Raw genomic sequence first — 12,516 nt, 5'->3', positions numbered from 1 at the left:
CGGTTTAGGTATTTTGGACTGCTTGGGTCTTTTTAGCTTTCGGTTTTGTTGTTGTTTTTAGTTCTTGAATAGAATGTTCATCATATCATTAGATGACCAACCATAAAATGGGCAAATACTTGAGATTGAAAAAAGAAAAATTATAATTCCTATTTAAGCACTGCAACTCATTACAAGACAAATTGAGCTCACTTTTTAAAGTGAGCCTATACACAAAGACTAACTCCCTGTCTTCTAGGGCAAAATCATCAACTAGCTAGCATTCCATCTGCCGACACGTGATTGTGGTACGAAGCATAATGCTACTTCTCAGCAAACTAATAGGAGCCAAATCATCATCCATAAGCCGTTTTCTCCAGTATAATTCAAGATAAGTACCAATTTCACCGGAATCATTATCCAAGTTAAATTGGCACCCACACTCACACTCGGTCCTGAGACCTCCACCACTCGACACTGAAAATCAGACGCCCACGACCCTCGACAAGGTGCCTTGTTGGTACTACAACGCTCGGGAAGACTCCGCCACCATGCCCTACTCAGAAACCCTAGGAACGGGCTCTTCTTTAGAAATTCGTATTATACTTAATCGTTCATGTGACGAGAATTAATATTTTTGGGATAAAATGCTAAGTTATTTGGACAATGAGTGAGACTTATTTAGTTTTTGTGCTTATCTTGGCTAGTAAAATATAAGACAGGTGTATAAAATGAGAAAAATACGTTTGCGTGTTATTCGAACATTTCATGTAATAGTTCGTCAAAAAATTCGACAGAGTAATTTTAATTAATAATTTAAAAATATCTATTTATATTCATTTTTGTTACATTATATGTGTAAAATACGGAAGAAAAAAAAAAGTAAAAATCGTATATATGTACATATTACTTTTGGGTTCAAAAATATGAGAAATTTAAAGACTCCTCCTAAAATGTACAATTCTTTTTAGTTTTCTTTTTTAAATACATCAATACTGTTTAAGTATTTCCTTGTTTATGTGTCTGGCCCAAACGCTAGGTTACTGAACCTAGTGGTAATATGGTTAATTAAAAGGATCTAGATATTCCTATTCAATGTATGATTACCTTTCCTTATATGATTCGGATTCTATGCAATGTAATCCTCTATATAAAGAGGCCCCTATTATCAATGAGAATATACATTGATTTTCTCCCAAACTGCCTGTCCAAAAATCCCAACCAAGCCCAGAAACTACCTGTCCAGAAATCCCAAAAATAAAATTACCTGTCCAGAAATCCCATCCAAGCCCAGAAACTACTCGACTCGAAATCCCATCCAAGCCCAGAAACTAACTGACCATGAAGCCCAAGCCCCATGTGTTCGCTACTGTCATTGGTAGTCCAAGCCCAAGTTCGCCCCGAACACAGAAAGCCACCACCTATTTAATGTCCCCCCCCCCCCAAACCCTAGGCGAGTTCTTCTCCGCAGCTCTCCAAAACCTAACCCAAACCTAACCATTAACCATGGGAAAGGAAAAGGTGAACAAGGTGGTGCTGCTTGGAAAGCTAATTTCTAGATACCGAACGGTCTTCGTCTTGGATCTGGAACGGCAGCGTGAATGGAAACGTTTACTCCTTCGTCCTCCGACAGCGTGAATCAACAAAACCTTTTGTCTTGGATCTGGAACGGCAGCGTGAATCAACAAAACCCTTACATAGATATATGGAACCAGTGCAACCAATGCTGAGGTAGGATGCGTCTCCGTATGCTCGATCATTAATCTTTTCATGGTACTATTTTTTCTGATGAAGCACCCACCAGCTCCGAATGATGGAAACCTTCGATGAAGAAGCACCCACTCCTAAACCCTAAAAACCCTAAACCCTAAAATAGTACCATGAAAAGATTAATGATCGAGCATACAGAGGCACATCCTACCTCAACATTAGTTGCACTGGTTTCATATATCTATGTAAGGGTTTTGTTGATTCAATTCATTTCTTCCTGTTTATTACTTGTGGATTGATCAATACTAGGTGTTTTATTTGAGATTGCATAATTTTTTTTCCAACTTCTGATTTAAAGTTTCTAGCAAGAAATTGTAGGCAAATTGAAATTATAAAGGCATGCCCAGACCTCGTTTTCAATTTGTGAGTTTGAATGACACTATGATTTATTTGCAGATGTTTTTTTTGTTTTTTAATTGCAGAGGTTAGTCAAACCAAAACGTATGCATTGAGCTCCTAGAGATTATAAATACTTTCAAAGCAATGCTTTAGATTCATTAATATATCAAGTTTCACTGCTTTATCTATTTATTTTTAAAATGAGCTAAGAACACAACCCACACCAAAAACAAAAAGAGAAGAATAGTTCTTGATATCAGTACCAGAGAACTTATTCGTGATTACTAGTGATTTTCTATATGTAGTTTGCATGTTTAAGGTTACCTTAGTTTAGTAGCTTGGAGTTTGTAGTGTCAAATACAAATTCAATTTATGTGTTGTTAATTAATTACTCTTTCTCTGCTGTGTCACTGATGCGCTGTTAGCAAGCGCATAATTTAACCCTGAAATATCGTTAGTAGTATAAGCAAATAGGGATCGTTCTATTCCGGGGATTGAGGGTACACCTGTAATTGTGTAACAAATAAAGAAAAGTATTATTTACAAAAATAAAATAAAGAATAAAAATATATACAATTGTATAAACAAATAAAGAATTAAAATAACAAAGTATTATTTACAAAAATAAAATAAAGAATAAATATATACAAGTGAACAAAAATAAGGGGAGGGGGGTTTAAGAATTATAGAATTGAAAATTAAGATAAATAAAATAAAGAAAATGTAAAAACATATATACAAGGGTGGATCAAAACCACATCCATATGCAAGAAATCCAATTACAATTCATATAGTTGATTTTAAATGTCATGAGAGAGGAGTTGATCATGTGAAACATTCGAAAACAAATGATTTCCCATATTTTACTTTTCAATGCTAATTAACCTAAGCGAAAGCACCTAGATTAATTCTATCAAACATGCAATCAAGCCCTAGAAAGCTAGTCAATCATGACATGTTCAACGCATTAGACATAGAGAAAGGCTATCAACTCAAGTGTACAACTTAGTTATGGAAAAGTCCACCTAATTGCAATCCTCTTCAATTAAATTCGATTCTTGTCCAGAACCTTTACTACTTTTGATTCAAGTTACACAAAACGAAAAGTCGATTTCATGTTCTTAAACCTAGCACCAATTACATGCAAATCCTATAAGTGTCGACCCAAATAAGATAAACATATAAAAGTTTTCTGTAAAGCAAATTTAATCGAACAAACTCACATAAGCAACTTAGAATCACAATTATAGAATTCGAAAACTTTATTTAAACATAGAAATTGGGCTTAAACTTTGCCCTAAACATTATTGTTAACTAGAAACAAGTTCATATGAATTCAAACAAGGAAAACAAAAGATAATTACAAGGAAAAAGAATGAATTACACCGTGAGGGGAGATGGAGATGGAGAGCTAGATGGTTGGATCTTGAATCTTGGAAGCAAGCCTTCAAGGTGGATGATGGAGGATATGATCTTCACGGCTCCTTCTTCTTCTTCCTCTCCTTGCTTGAAAACGCAGAACTTTGCAACTAGAGAATGGAAAAGGAAAATGGAAAGGAAATGGAGAGACAAAGAAGATGAAATGGATGAAGGAATTGGTGGGAAATGGTGACTAAGGAAAAATGGAAAGGAAATGGAGAGACAAAGAAGATGAGATGGATGAAGGAATTGGTGGAAAAATGGAAAGGAAATGGAGAGACAAAGAAGATGAGATGGATGAAGGAATTGGTGGAAAAATGGAAAGGAAATGGAGAGACAAAGAAGATGAGATGGATGAAGGAATTTGTGGGAAAATGGAAAGGAAATGGAGAGACAAAGAAGATGGAATGGATGAAGGAAGATGTGTATAGGAAAATGGAAAGGAAATGGAGAGACAAAGAAGATGGAATGGATGAAGGAAGATGTTTTAGAATGAGAGGAGAAGGTGTTTATATAGGGAAGAAAAAGAAGAGTGAAATGATGAGTGGAAGAAAAATAATGAAAGTGGAGTATGAAAGTGATTTGTAGAATATGGAAAAGAAAGAGAAATGATGATTACACCCTAAAACATGGAATGTTTTTGGGTGATGATGATGGTGGATTAGTGTGAGAAATGATGGAGAAAACATGATGATTACACCCTAAAACATGGAATGTTTTTGGGTGATGATGATGGTGGATTTCCTACTCATTTACTTCAATTTTATCTCCACCGAAAGTTTAGATTCTGCCCAAGACTTCTTCATAACAAATATTCCCCCATGAATGTAGATTACTGTGGTAAAATTTCAGAATGTATTGCCATGTGGTTGGGCCGGAAATGCTGCTGGACCTCTTACAGGTCCAGTTTTCCAGTTTTGCTTATGTAGAAAATTGGGCTGATTGTTTGAAGGCCTTCCACTCATAGTTTGCTCTGGCACTCTTCATAAGAAATGATCCTTGGGCTTTCTAGAATGAATCTGGAAAGTTTCAGCTCATTTGAAGTTCATTTGGTCAGGCGGCCGCTCCTTCTTCCTTGCTTGGCTTGGTTTCTCCTAGCCGGAGTAGAAAAATGTGTAAAATTGACATTTTAGTACATTTCCATTTTTCTCCACCATTTATAGGTAAGTGTAGACCTAATGCTCATTTCACCATCATTTACTCCAATGTACCTAAGAAAATAGAAATTGAGTTAAAAATCGATTCGTTAAGGAATTAACTAAGCAAAATGTGAGGAATTAACTATTAAAATATCACATTAAAATGCTCCTATCAGTCACCAATGAATTGGTTTTTGATGTTTTCATTTTATTGATTTTAAGTGAGTAACTCTCTCTAACTATTATAGTGACATTTCAACACAGTGATAGTAGCTTTCTATTCCTATATTAATATATTTTCAAACTAATGTTAGTATTTTTTTTATTTTGCATTTTGATTGATTTCAAGTCAGTAGCTTTATATAGTTTTTATAGTGGTTTTTCAACACAGTAATAGTAGCTTTCTATCCCTATGTTAATTTTTTTTTTTTGGTTATTAGAAAATGCATGTATGGCTTATCACTATCAGTTTGTGTTTCTCATTTGGCAAATCACCAACCAAGCATCTTCCCTGTTGACATATTGTAGCATATCTATCACTTGTCCATACTTCCTGGAGAAAATATGATTGTAAAATCAGTATTTGATTTTGGTTTTTTTTTTTAATTGATTCTAGTGTGAAACTGCTTTGCTCTTCACATCTGAACACTGGGAGATGATGGATGATATCCTGCGTACTGAGTTTTATCTCGCTCCCCGTGCTGCTGTTTTGGAAGGTTCTCATGGCCTCTTAACTGGCACTGACTTGCAGGAGTATTGGGTTAGTGAACAGAATTTCTTTAATCTGATATGGGGTAATTTTGGGTTAGTTTGTATTGCGTTCTGACATGTTATCTTTTTTAATATAGGACAAGCGTAAGATTTCTTCCAGTGATCTTCCTTCCAGTCTTGAGAGGGATGCTGTTGCTCGTGGTATGGTATATGTGTGTTTTATTCGTTTTTTTTTTTATATCTGCAGTTAATTTTTCTCTTATCGTTCGTACTTTTTTTCTGGGGATTTGAGTATGTTTTGTTTTTATCTTTGTGAGGCATATGAGTCTCCCAACCTGCCTTTGGAAGACCTGATTGATTATTTGCTATTGCTTTTTTATTGTAAACAATCTTTGCTCTGACCTCTCCCCTACCTTTCTAAACCTTGAATTAATTTGAATTAATTATGTGTAGTCTAAGTTACGGTTATTAGACAGAAAGAAAAGAGTGATACCAACGTACGGCTTGGTGTCGTATAACTATGATTTTCTGTTAATTGGAGTCTTCAACTTAGAAGTTTGTTTTCAAATTGGTCCCATTTGAAGACAGAAAGAAAGGAGTGATACCAATGTACGGCTTGGTGTCGTATAACTATGATTTTCTGTTGATTGGAGTCGTCAGCTTTTTGTACCCCCCCCCCCCCTCCATCCCGTATAAGAGATAATGTAGGGTCTAGTCAGTTTGGTTGCTTATCTTTTTAGCTACCCTATCATGTTGGTACTGTGTATCAGGTTTGGTTATGCTTATTCAATAGAGTAAGGGAAAATTGGTGGGAATTTTGGACTTTAATTTGTGGTATTGTTTAATATTTTGCAGCATCTGAGGTGGTGAATCAATTGGCCACTGGCTTTGAATTGTCGGCCTCTGGGGAAGAGGAAGAGTGGGAAGATTTGGAGGATTCGACGCCGGATTGGATTTCGGATGTTATTGATATGACTGATGAAGAGCTGGAAGTTTGGTTTGGATACAGGGAGAATCAGCTTTGAATGGGTGTCGGCTTGATCCTTTGAAGTTTTAATTGTTGCCAGCTTTGAATTTTGATTTTGCGTGGACTTTTAACAGTTAAATGACGGGGCTAGAATTAATAGTTTTGGACTGTTATGTAACCCGATAGTAGGTGTTGGACTGATGAGTTTGAATCTCTTGATCCTTCAAATTTTTAGTTGTTATGTGTGTGAGTATTATGTGACCCAATAGTAGGTCTCGGACTGATGAGTTTTTTTTTTTTTTTTTTTGAGAATAAGAAAATTCATTAATAATCAAACATATTACATTGAACATGAGAACCATATGTGGTATCAAAACCACAACACCCCTTCCAACCTAGAGAACCATAGTGGCGGAACTGCCAAAAAGACCGGCCTCTGTGAGCCAAACAAGCCCAACATCCAACCACCTAATTCGCCCATACCCGCGGGCTACCATGGGTAGCAGCCAAACTCTAGTGTAAAGATACAACCCAACCACCAAAATGATGATGAATCGCACCACCCTCTCAAGCACCGTGTCCCAAAACCACCAGACCACGTGCGAGGGTAATACAGTCGGCACGGCCATCAGACCGAGCCATAGAGATGGCGCTACAGTACAACCAAGATACCAAAACAATGGCATCGACGCAACCTGAAAACACCCAAACCCCCGCTCAACAGAGGGGGGACTTATTCTCAACTGAGAAACAACAGAAAACACATAACAGCAAACCAACTTGAAAAAAAAAACCAAAATACACCAACTAGGCCCAAGAACATTGGCCCGGTCCAAAACCCAATCTCCCCCACAACGGCCAAGCGCTACAAACAGCCACATCCGTTGCCGACGAGTCCCATCGCCATCAAACCGCCGCCACACAGCAACAAGCCACCGCGCCGAAGTCAGCCTTCGCAGCACCGCCCTGTCACTCCATAGCCAGCCCCTACACCAGACAACCAACCACCAGACGAACCCAGACCAAATCGGAGACAGATCCGATCTGAATCGCCACAACCCGAACCCATGTAGGATCGATGCCGCCTGAAACCACCACCGGAAAACCGAAGAACATCGATGCTGCAACACTTCCTCCATCCCGGATCCGAGGAGGACAGATTGAGAAAGATCTGTGCTGCCCGAAGTCGGAGAAGCCTCCACCCTCCCTGGACCACACCGCTGCCCCGAGAGCCCACCCCACCTCTGAACCATCAATCCTCTCCCGGACCGGAACGCAGCGGCGGGATCGCCTGCCGTGTTCGGCCGGGAGAGGAACACACTCCTCGGGTTTTTTCCTTTTTACCTAAGCGCGTGAGGCGCGTTCTCTCTCTCCTCCCGGTACCTGCAGCATACCACCCAAGCCTTCAATGTTCGGACTGATGAGTTTGAATATCTTGATCCTTCAAATTTTTAATTGTTATGTGTGTGACTATTATGTGACCCAATAGTAGTCTCGGACTGATGAGTTTGAATCCCATGATCCTTCGTAGTTTTAATTGTCGCCAGTTTGGATATTTGATTGCTTTGAATTAAACAGTTGAAAGCACCTGGATGATGCAGTAGAATTTAACAGTTTCGGACTATACTATGTAACCCAATAGTGGGTAGAATTTATGTGACCCAATATATGAGCTTCTGCTGTCTCATATATATATTTTTTGTTTTTTCTGTTTTCTCTGACTCTCTTTGGGTGGTCAAGTACATCGATCTCCTACATCAGACTAGAATGGTCTCTCTCCAAGTTCTCGTTGGGTTATTCTTCCTCAACTTTCGTAATCCCACTCAAGTTTGGTCTCTCTGTCATTTCCAAGGGACCAAATCCTTGTCCTATACGGATTAAAATCTTGAGTTCTGAATTCCTCAAATATATATACACAGAAGCCTTGATCTGTAGGGATATAGATCCAAAACTGATTATATATGGAGGTATGTTACTATTATCGCGCTGCGGTGCTAAAAAGGGCAACCAAGCTCGTAGGCTATTGGGAGGAGAACAAGCTCGTCATCAGATTAAAGTGTTACAAGTAATGCTCATGGCACTGTGTGACAAATGATCCACGTGTTTATGACTACAATACTAAAATAGCCCAAAGAGATTTTTTGGGTAAAGTTTTCTCATATCAAGCACTAATTATCCAACAACTACGACAGTAACAGGGAGTATGAAGCGCTCATCTCCAAATATCTCAAGAGTATGGGTGTGCCACAAGATGAAGTGATGAACATCCTGCTATTGTTCACAAGGTATTCCGGATGGTTGAGGCTACCGTCTCCCCTGTGAACGATGTTGCAGTGGATGTACGTGTCTGACGCCACTTAACGCATCGGAGATGGACATGAGCCGTATAGGCCCAACTGGATTCTTGCGAGCAGATCATCAATCCAGGGTTTAGAGCAAGTGACACTCGATAGTGATATTAGCACATGCTCGCACTCCTGCGCTATTTGTTTGGAGAATTTTGTTCTTCTTTATCAACAAGAAACGATTATTGGATTGCCCTGCCGACACCATTTTCATGTACAATGGAGATGATTAGAAACATGCGTCTCCTTTGCCGATACCCAATGCCAAAAGAAGATTAATCTAATTAAGCCCCGCTGTGCCCCTTTGCCGATCAGTCCCTGCTCAACCTGGCAAGAGGCTAGACGCAACTCCAAGACACCAATGACCAAACAAATTCCATGATATTAGACACGTTGATTAAATAAGTAAGGCCGCCACCTGTTTGATTAATTGTCTCTCTGGTCTTCAATTGCAGATTTGCCTTGAATTGCACTAAAATTATACCACACATTTTCCTGTTGTGAAATCACAGTGCCGATCTCGCACATTTTCAGGTTGCCTTGACTGGTGTAGGCTATGTAGATCCAAATAACAGTGCCGATCTTGTACATCATAAAGTTAGACCAAAACTACACCTCAGCTTTTTTGGCTACATCGTCTTCGTGACTACTTAAGCTCGTTGATGTAACTGTTTTGCAGAAATTTCATCCTCAAAGTAAGGTAGATTGCTTTATAAACTAGATATAACAATGCTTTTAGATCTAGTTTACCCATTCGTCTACATTATATTAAGGGGCTGTGACCACTTACCCAATTTTTGGCTAAAAATTGCCCACTTACTCCATCAAGAGTTTTTTAACCTCATTTACCCAATTTAACAGTGTTTGACAGTATTGCCCTCATTTTAATTAACAAATTACACTCATATCTCTCTCTCCTCCCCCTCATCGATTTCTTTCTCTCTCTTTCTCTAACCTCGTCTTAGGCTCTCTCTCTCTCTCTCTGAGCCACCACGCCCACCACTCCACCGTCGATGTCGGCGTCCACCGTCGCCGCTCTGTCCCACCATCGGACCACCAGAGGATGACTCCATCTAATTCCTCTGGGCTTCACCGGTTTTGTTCGTCAGATGTCCGGGAAGCTCCGAAGCTCCACGCTGGAATCGGGTCTGGGCTTCGCTTGCAGGTCTCGGACGACGTCAAAACTGTGGTCTATTGGGGGTAATAGACAGATTATTGCCCCCCACTAATTTCTTAATTGTGGTTAATTAATCACTGAAATTAGAGTTTTGATAAGTCTTATGTTGTTTTGAGTTTATTAAAGTACAATAATCTGTCAATGATAGTTAAGTGAAGGGTTCTGACTTCGTATGAAGACATTATTTGGGGGCAGTAATGTGTCTATTGCCCTCCACTAAACCATTAAAACTTGCACCAGTTTCAAGGATTCACAGTGTATTGCACTTTATCACAAACAAAACCAAAATGATCATTTTATAATCAACAAGAGATGATTACTGTCTCCTAAGAAAGACATTATTAGGTGGCACTAATGTGTCTACTGCCTCCCAATAGACCATCAAACATTACACCGCTTCCTATGTTTAACAGATTATAGAAGTTATTCACACTCAAAACAATAGATAATGTCTAAAAACACACATTATGAGGGTCAATATTCTGTCTATTGCCCCCCAGTAGACTGACACAAACCACACAATTTTTTTCATTTATCGACTACTGCAATTTAACACTACATTTACTTTAGAATAGCAGTTTTCAGTCCGTCAATAAATAAAGCAGTCATCATTGGCCCCCAATACAAAGTCTACTGGGGGGCACTAATGTTACAACTTTTATGGTTATGACTGCACAATAGCAGATAGTAGTTTTCAGTCCGTCGTCGATTCCTTCAGAAGGTCAAACCCGGCCTCGCCGAGCTTCTCAGCGACGAGGACCGTCGGCTTGGCTTCGAGCCTGGCAGCAGAGAGCACGACGATGAGTTTCGGCGCTGCGATGGCGAGAGCAGGCGTCGTGGGAGACCTGCTGGAGGGATGGAGGGAGGGAGAGAGAAATCCGATGTCGTCTGGAGAGAGAGAGAGAGAGAGAGAGAGAGAGAGAGAGAGAGAGAGAGAGAGAGAGAGAGAGAGAGAGAGAGAGAGAGAAAAATCGGTGAGGGGGGAGGAGAGAGAAATCGGTGAGGGGGGAGAGGGCAAAAAAGTCCCAAAAATAAATAAAAAGAAGAAAAAAAGAATTAATTGGGTAAATGGGAAATAATCCCTTAGAGTGTTTTGAGTAAACGGGGTTAAAAAACAGTTAGTGGAGCAAGTGGGCAAATTTTAAGCTAAAATTGGGTAAATGATCATTTTCCCTTATATTAAATTATTGATATACCAAGTAGATCAGTCTAACACACAAATAACCTAACTGTCTACATGTATCGGGTAGACTGCTTATCCTGATCTGAGCTAGTCTATGACTATAAAGAGCTGGTCTACGATTACATTGACTTAGTATGCATTTGATGTGTATCAATATATTAACACAGTACAGTTTTTCATAACACAGTAAAATATAGATTTTTACATATCTATCGGAACTTTGAAAAAAAAAATATATATATATATATATATATATATGTTGTAGAAAAACTGAATTTGAGAGAAATTTGCTGTGTATACTCATTGATAATATTGGCCTCTTTATATAGAGGATTATAAGGCATATAGTTTGAATCATACAAAGTTAGAAATGGGCCTGGTTTAGCCGGAAAGTTAGAAAAATAAAGAAGCGGCGTAGAATCAAGAAGAGTGATTGGAAAATAGGTAACTCACGCATAATGAGGTTATTAGCTGCTGGAATATTCAAGAAGATTAGGTTTTAGACTTTCGGGTTTCTCGTGCGAAAAGTCAGATTCTAGATTGTGAATCAGATTGGAGTAAATTTTGGCCAGAATGTCCGTTTGAGACGCATGATAACTTTCCGGAATTGGAACGACGAGATTTTCAAGACTCACTTTAGTGAGCCCTATCAAATTTAGGCCAAAATGTATCGCCTTAATTATCCGATTCGTGATTTAGTTGATCAGTTTATCATATTAAATTTAATAAAATGAGATATTTTTCTCAAATTCTCTGGTGGACTCCAGATTTATCTTTTTAGGGTTTATTGCTTGTAAACCCAGGTTATTTCCGACTGCATCAAATAGTTGGCGTTGTTCGAACAAGAATTGAAGTATCACCTTACGACCTACATACATTATAGTTATAAAGTAGCAACAGTTTTCTGTGAAGAAGTTTTTGCTTGCAGATTAACACTGCGCACAATATTGATTTACCAAAGTTGAATATGACTTGTCGATATCCAGTCAGATACAAGTATACAACTACTTTGGGTGGTTCCTAATGTAACTTTGACCAATTCTAGGGGTAAGAACCATGCATAAATTGCTCTCTATCAATTAAAAATAAATAAAAAGTATATTGTTTTAATATACACACATATATGTTTTGTTGTTTGGTGGGGTGGTAAGGCTTTGGTCTCATATATAAGAGGTCAAGAGTTCGAGCCCCATTAAGGGTGGGAATGGGGTGGGGTTTTTTTAAAATATATATATATATATATATATATATATATATGTTTTGTTGTTGCTGTTGTTAAATACAAGAATACTCTACGCCTCCAAAATATAACCCTTTCAAAATTTAGCTCTAAATAATTAACATAAATATATAGTATCATCTTCCAATTTTTACATTTATCGCTGGATTATAAAATGCTCATCTCTTTCTCCCTTCATTTGAAATAGTTATTGGCTTGAATTTTTGGTTGCGACCTTAAATGCGACTCGCACATTTAAGAACTTTGG

The sequence above is a fragment of the Rosa chinensis genome, chromosome 2 (genome assembly GCF_002994745.2).
Source record: "Rosa chinensis cultivar Old Blush chromosome 2, RchiOBHm-V2, whole genome shotgun sequence".
In the NCBI taxonomy this organism is placed as follows: domain Eukaryota; kingdom Viridiplantae; phylum Streptophyta; class Magnoliopsida; order Rosales; family Rosaceae; genus Rosa; species Rosa chinensis.
Note: the sequence above shows the minus strand (reverse complement) of the source record.